At 39.8% G+C, this 5,989-nt stretch overlaps 1 pseudogene; it reads right to left on the reverse strand.

Moving 5' to 3' along the window:
* Nucleotides 1-4,145: 4,145 nt before the first annotated feature.
* Nucleotides 4,146-4,344, reverse strand: LOC122223251 (annotated as a pseudogene).
* Nucleotides 4,345-5,989: the final 1,645 nt, after the last annotated feature.

Consider the following 5,989-nt stretch of genomic DNA (forward strand, 5'->3'; position numbering starts at 1 on the left):
TTCTCATGTTAGAGCATTATGATGGAATCACATCCATGCCAACGACATTGGGGGGATGGAACAAAAGAAATTCTATGATTGCTAATGACTCCATTTTTGCTCCCCAAGCTAGAACAAAAAGAGTTACAAAACCAAATGCTAAGAAGTTGCTGAGGTAACCGTTTTCAGCTAATGCCAAACACCAACCACTTACGTAGAGTAAGTGGTAGGAAAGAAACGTGTGTTGCAAGGAAAAGAAAAAACATATGGCATGACTCTGGCCCAGTGACAAGCATCGATTTCTAAATAAAAATTTCTTATTTATCTGGGAAGTTGTTGACTAAATAGCAGTGGTAATCACAGACTTTAGTTTCACTGCTTCCAACTCGTCTGTTTTGCTCAAGCTTAACAAACTGCCCACCCTCATTCGTGCCTATAGTATCTTATCTATGAGAGCCAATATCAGTTAAAGGGCATCACGCGTTGTGAAGAAGGCCTGTACGCAGTTGCCTTACAATTGTCACCATTCTGGGGGCGCCTGGGTGGCTCAGTCGGTTGAGCTTCCGACTTCAGCTCAGGTCATGATCTCATGGTCTATGAGTTCGAGCTCTGCGTCAGGCTCTGTGCTGACAGCTCAGAGCCTGGAACCTGCTTCGGATTCTGTGTCTCCCTCTCTCTCTGCCCCTCCCCTGCTCATGCTCTGTCTCTCTCTGTCTCAAAAATAAATTTAAAAAAACATTTAAAAAAAAAACAATTGCCACCATTCTGGTTTCACATGAAGAGAGTGATCATGGAAGTCAGATATTTACTGATGTGAGGCGAGTCAAGGAATGTCTATCCTAAAGGATGTGAGGGGGTGGAGGGGTGGGGAGGAGTAAATGTAATATTTGATATAAATCATACTTAATTAGCAAAGAAGTTTGGTGAACAGTCTTGAAGGCCAAGCCTAGAATAGTTGTGACAGATTTGTTGCAAAAAAGAATATGTTAGAATTTCTGTTTGTATTTTTGTATCTTATTTGTTTACAATTTTTTTAGTGTTTATTTATCTTTGAGACAGAGGGAGAGACAGGGTGTGAATGGGGGAGGGGCAGAGAGAGGGAGACAGAGAATCCGAAGCAGGCTCCAGGCTCTGAGCTGTCAGCACAGAGCCCACTGCAAGGCTCAAACTCATGAACCACGAGATCATGACCTGAGCCAAAGTCTGATGCTTAACCAGCTGAGCCACCCAGGCCCCCCTCTACTTGTATCTTATTTATATAATCCTCAATCATTTGAAATATACGGATTGACACTGGTGCCCATACTCTAATGTATCAGAAGGTCATGCGCCATTAACAAAATGAGGGAGCAATCCCAAAACACAGAGAGGCCGCCTCTCTGTGAGTAGTTCCTACTTGCGAGTGTGCATTCAGTTTATTAAGACTTATCACTGTGCTCAGTTAAGTGAACTTATAGAGTTTATTTTCTAATTCACAAAATGGGCAAGCGAATTAAACATACTCTTGAAGTCCCAAACTGAAGTATTCCCCATAATACAAACATGAGCAATTAGACTGGCCACTTTCTTTCAGTTATGAATTGAAAACAAATTTTTTTAAATGTATCCAGGAGTTGTTCAGAATCATCAAGGATGAGCTCATCAAGGATGAGCATCCTTGATGAGCTTGGAAATTACAAATTCAACTTGTTAAGGTTAAACCTTGCACTAATGATATAAAATCACTTAGGATATTAGCTAATAATGTTTAGAGGCACTGCTATCAGCAAGTCATTTATAAACTAAGAAACTAGAAGATATTAAAATAAATTTTGATGAGGGAACATATTTTTGTGCTATCAATTTTTCTAACGTTTATTTATTCTGGAGAGAGTGGAAGTGGAGGAGGGGTAGATAGGGACGGAGAGAATCCCAAGCAGGCTCCACACTGTCAGTGCAAAGCCCAATGTGGGGCTCAGACTCACACACCATGAGATCATGACCTGAACTGAAACCAAGAGTCAGACGTTCAACCAACTGAGCTACCCACTGTGCCCCACTGTGCTGTTAATTTTAAAATAATGTTAAAACATTACTTATTTCACCTTCATCTTACTCTTTTACAATTCCTTTTGTTTTTATCTCTTTTATAATGTACATATAAAAATGTGGGAAAAACTTCTAATATAGGTGAATCAATAAAGCTCAGAAACCATTCCTATGGTTGCAAATCAGGAATATATACAAACATATTTCACAGAGTGCTCTGAAGTCTTAACCTGCAAACGTGATTGAATCTTTCTCTAAAATTGGGCCTTAGATATTTAAAAAAAGGATTCTGAGATAAGAATAAAATTTTGCAACCATTGCATCCACTATAGGCAGTCTTATACCTTAATCTATAATGGGTAGAAAAAAATCCGCCCATTTTAGAAATATGCTCCCAATCATTTTTTATTCACTGGAAACATAGAAATCCTGTTGTTAGAACTTTAAGTCAACATAATTGCCAAGATACGACCAGTTCCTCCATGGAAGCTCAGGAGTGAAAGGTTCAAGGAGATACACAAGGAGAACAGTTAGGTTTATTGTCCATAAGTGGCTTTGAGTTCTGATAACAATACAATTGCATGTACAGAAATATAGCATACATTTTACTAAACAATTGTTTTGATGTTTAGTCATTTTTGAGAGGCAGAGACAGAGCACAGGTCAGGGAGGGGCAGAGAGAGAGGGAGACACAGAATCTGATGCAGGCTCCAGGCTCTGAGCTGTTAGCACAGAGCCCAATGTAGGGCTTAAACCCACACACCTTGAGACCATGACATGAGCCAAAGTGGGACCCTTAACTGACTAAGCCCCCAGGGGCCCTTAAGCCATATTTAACTTAACTAGTTAAATTAGCCCTCAGCTAGACATAGTTTTAAAGCCAAGATAAAGATTAATCATACTTTTAGTATTTAAATCTCTTCCTTGGAGATGCAGAGATAAATCATTTGGAAACAAAAAGAAAACGTCTTTTTAAAATCTGAATTCTTCAAAGGCAAGGGAATTAAAAGCAAAAATGAACTATTGGGACCTCATCAAGATAAAAAGCTTCTGCACTATGAAGGAAACAATCAACAAAACTAAAAGGCAACCAATGGAATGGGAAACGATATTTGCAAATGATATATTGGATAAAGGGCTAGTATCCAAAATCTATAAAGAACTCACCAAACTCCACACCCGAAAAACAAATAATCCAGTGAAGAAATGGGCAGAAGACATGAATAGACACTTCTCTAAAGAAGACATCCAGATGGCCAACAGGCACATGAAAAGATGCTCAACGTCACTCCTCATCAGGGAAATACAAATCAAAACCACACGGAGATACCACCTCACCCGGTCAGAGTGGCTAAAATGAACAAATCAGGAGACTATAGATTCTGGAGAGGATGTAGAGAAACGGGAACCCTCTTGCACTGTTGGTGGGAATGCAAACTGGTGCAGCCGCTCTGGAAAACAGTGTGGAGTTTCCTCAAAAAATTAAAAATAGATCTACCCTATGACCCAGCAATGGCACTGCTAGGAATTTACCCAAGGGATACAGGAGTGCTGATGCATAGGGGCACTTTTACCCCAATGTTTATAGCAGCACTTTCAACAATAGCCAAGTTATGGAAAGAGCCTAAATGTCCATCAACTAAATGTCCATAAAGAAGATGTGGTTTATATATACAATGGAATACTACTTGGCAATGAGAAAGAATGGAATATGGCCATTTGTAGCAGTGTGGATGGAACTGGAGAGTGTTATGCTAAGTGAAATAAGTCAGGCAGAGAAAGACAGATACCATATGTTTTCACTCATACGTAGATCCTGAGAAAATTAATAGAAGACCAGGGGGAGGGGAAGGAGGAAAAAAAAAAGTTACAGAGAGGGAAGGAGGCAAACCACAAGAGACTCTTAAATACTGAGAACAAACTGAGGGTTGATGGGGGGGAGGAGAGGGGAAAGTGGGTGATGGGCATTGAGGAGGGCACCTGCTGGGATGTGCACTGGGTGTTGTATGGAAGCCAATCTGACAATAAATTACATATAAAAAAATCTGAATTCTTTTCAGTTCTCTGTATGCTTGCAAATGTTCATAATGCGACGTTGAAAAATTGGCATTTTTCTGGCTTAAATGTGGAGACGTAAATTAATGTTTAAATGTGTAGAAATTCCTATCCCAGAAGAGTATAAATTAGAAATGCAGACATTAATAATTATCCTTTATACTTGCTCGTCTATCTGTATTATAGCCTTGTGCATGTGAAAACTATAGATGGGATTTTGATTAGCAATAATCACGTCTCGGATAAACCTCATTGGCTACGATACTGCCACTGAGCAAAGCTTCTAGATGGGATTTTAAAAGGACAAAATACATCAAGTGTGATGTCCACTCGCTATATATTAATATACTCTGTATACTAAGTTGTAGAAATTGTGATGGAAAAACATTATTAGATTTTAACTAAACCTAGGTAGAAACATAGAATTTGAGAAATGAAATTCATCCTGCCTCTCATTTTATAGAAGAGGGAACAGAGTGCCTGCAGAAACTAAATGCCCCCCAAGGGCTGCATGGCTTATGTGGAGAGCCCAATACAGTGGGCTTTCTATCACCTCACACTGCTTGTCACAAGATACATCTATATCTACATATGCATCTATCTACATCAACCTATATCTATGTATCTATATCTATACATATACATAGATATTTTTTAATGGCATTAAAAACAAAATTAAATCAAATAGTAATTTTTTCACTGGCATGCCCCTTCTCTCTTTGTATTTCCTCTTCATAAGGGTCAGTGACCTCCACGGACGATAAATCAAGATGGTATTTTTTTCTCGTAGGAGGCTGTGACAGTTCATGATGGTTGACATCTTGACTGCTTGACGCCTAGAGCTTCTCATTTCAGGTGCATACTGATTGGCTACACTTGCTCTTCTCTTTGCCCTGGTTTTATACCTTCCCTCTGAGTCAAGTCTCCACTCGCACGATTCCCATTTATTAAGCACCTAAATGGCGCCTGATGCTAAGGATTTACAGGGGAAATGGACCCCATCTCCACCGTGAAGGCTCTCCTTCCGGTGCACAGGGAACCAAGTATTTACCTCCTCCCCTCACACTTTTGTTCCTGCTGTGCTGAGGATATCAAAATGCAGAGCAATGAATCCTCTGGGGTTGCACCTGAGACACATGAGCGTTCAGGTGAGGTTAATAATTCGGCATGCCTCCAGGTGATCTTCTTCACATAGTCTCTAGACATTACCTAGAGGAGCAGTCAAGTGCAAGAGAAAGGAAGAAAAAAGAAACTGATATCCCTGTTCAGCGTTGCTTCTGTGGTGCTGAGAGCATCAGGCAAACTTTCTATGTGGAGAAGCCTGGAATTAGGGTATGGGTGGAGCCACACCTAACATCTGTATTTTATCTGGCCTTTACTTTGATGGACATTTTCTCTCTAAGGGTATGTCATGACCTTGTGGTGTGTCTAATTCTGTGATGGATGACATTGTAACAGAGTTCTATTCTATAGTCTCTCCCCTTCTCTCATGTTAATTCCTGCCCTGTTACACAGAATTCGATGTCTCTAGAAGTTAAATATCTTGAGATTTTTGGCTTCTCTGGCATGAAGCCACCCAAAACTGGCCTAGGTCTTTGATTTCTTATAGAAATCTAGCATATGCTTATGACAAGCTATTTGATTGGCTCAAACAAGTAAACATGAATATGATTGATCTACAGGCTCTATTTAGACATTCAGATGCTTGGTTTGACTGGTCTACTTAGATCATTTTTGGCCCCATGAAATGATAGACTTTTTTTTTTTTTTGCTTTTCACCGTATTAAAAATAAGGTATCTTCAGATGATTCATGATTTCCTTATTCCTCCCCATGCTTCCCACATTACCCTTTTGCTTCCCAGAGGTGTAATTGTTCTTTGGGCTGTGCCCAATCCCTTCAATAATGCAAGGCAGAAGATGTCTCAC

This window comes from Panthera leo, chromosome B3, assembly GCF_018350215.1.
Source record: "Panthera leo isolate Ple1 chromosome B3, P.leo_Ple1_pat1.1, whole genome shotgun sequence".
In the NCBI taxonomy this organism is placed as follows: domain Eukaryota; kingdom Metazoa; phylum Chordata; class Mammalia; order Carnivora; family Felidae; genus Panthera; species Panthera leo.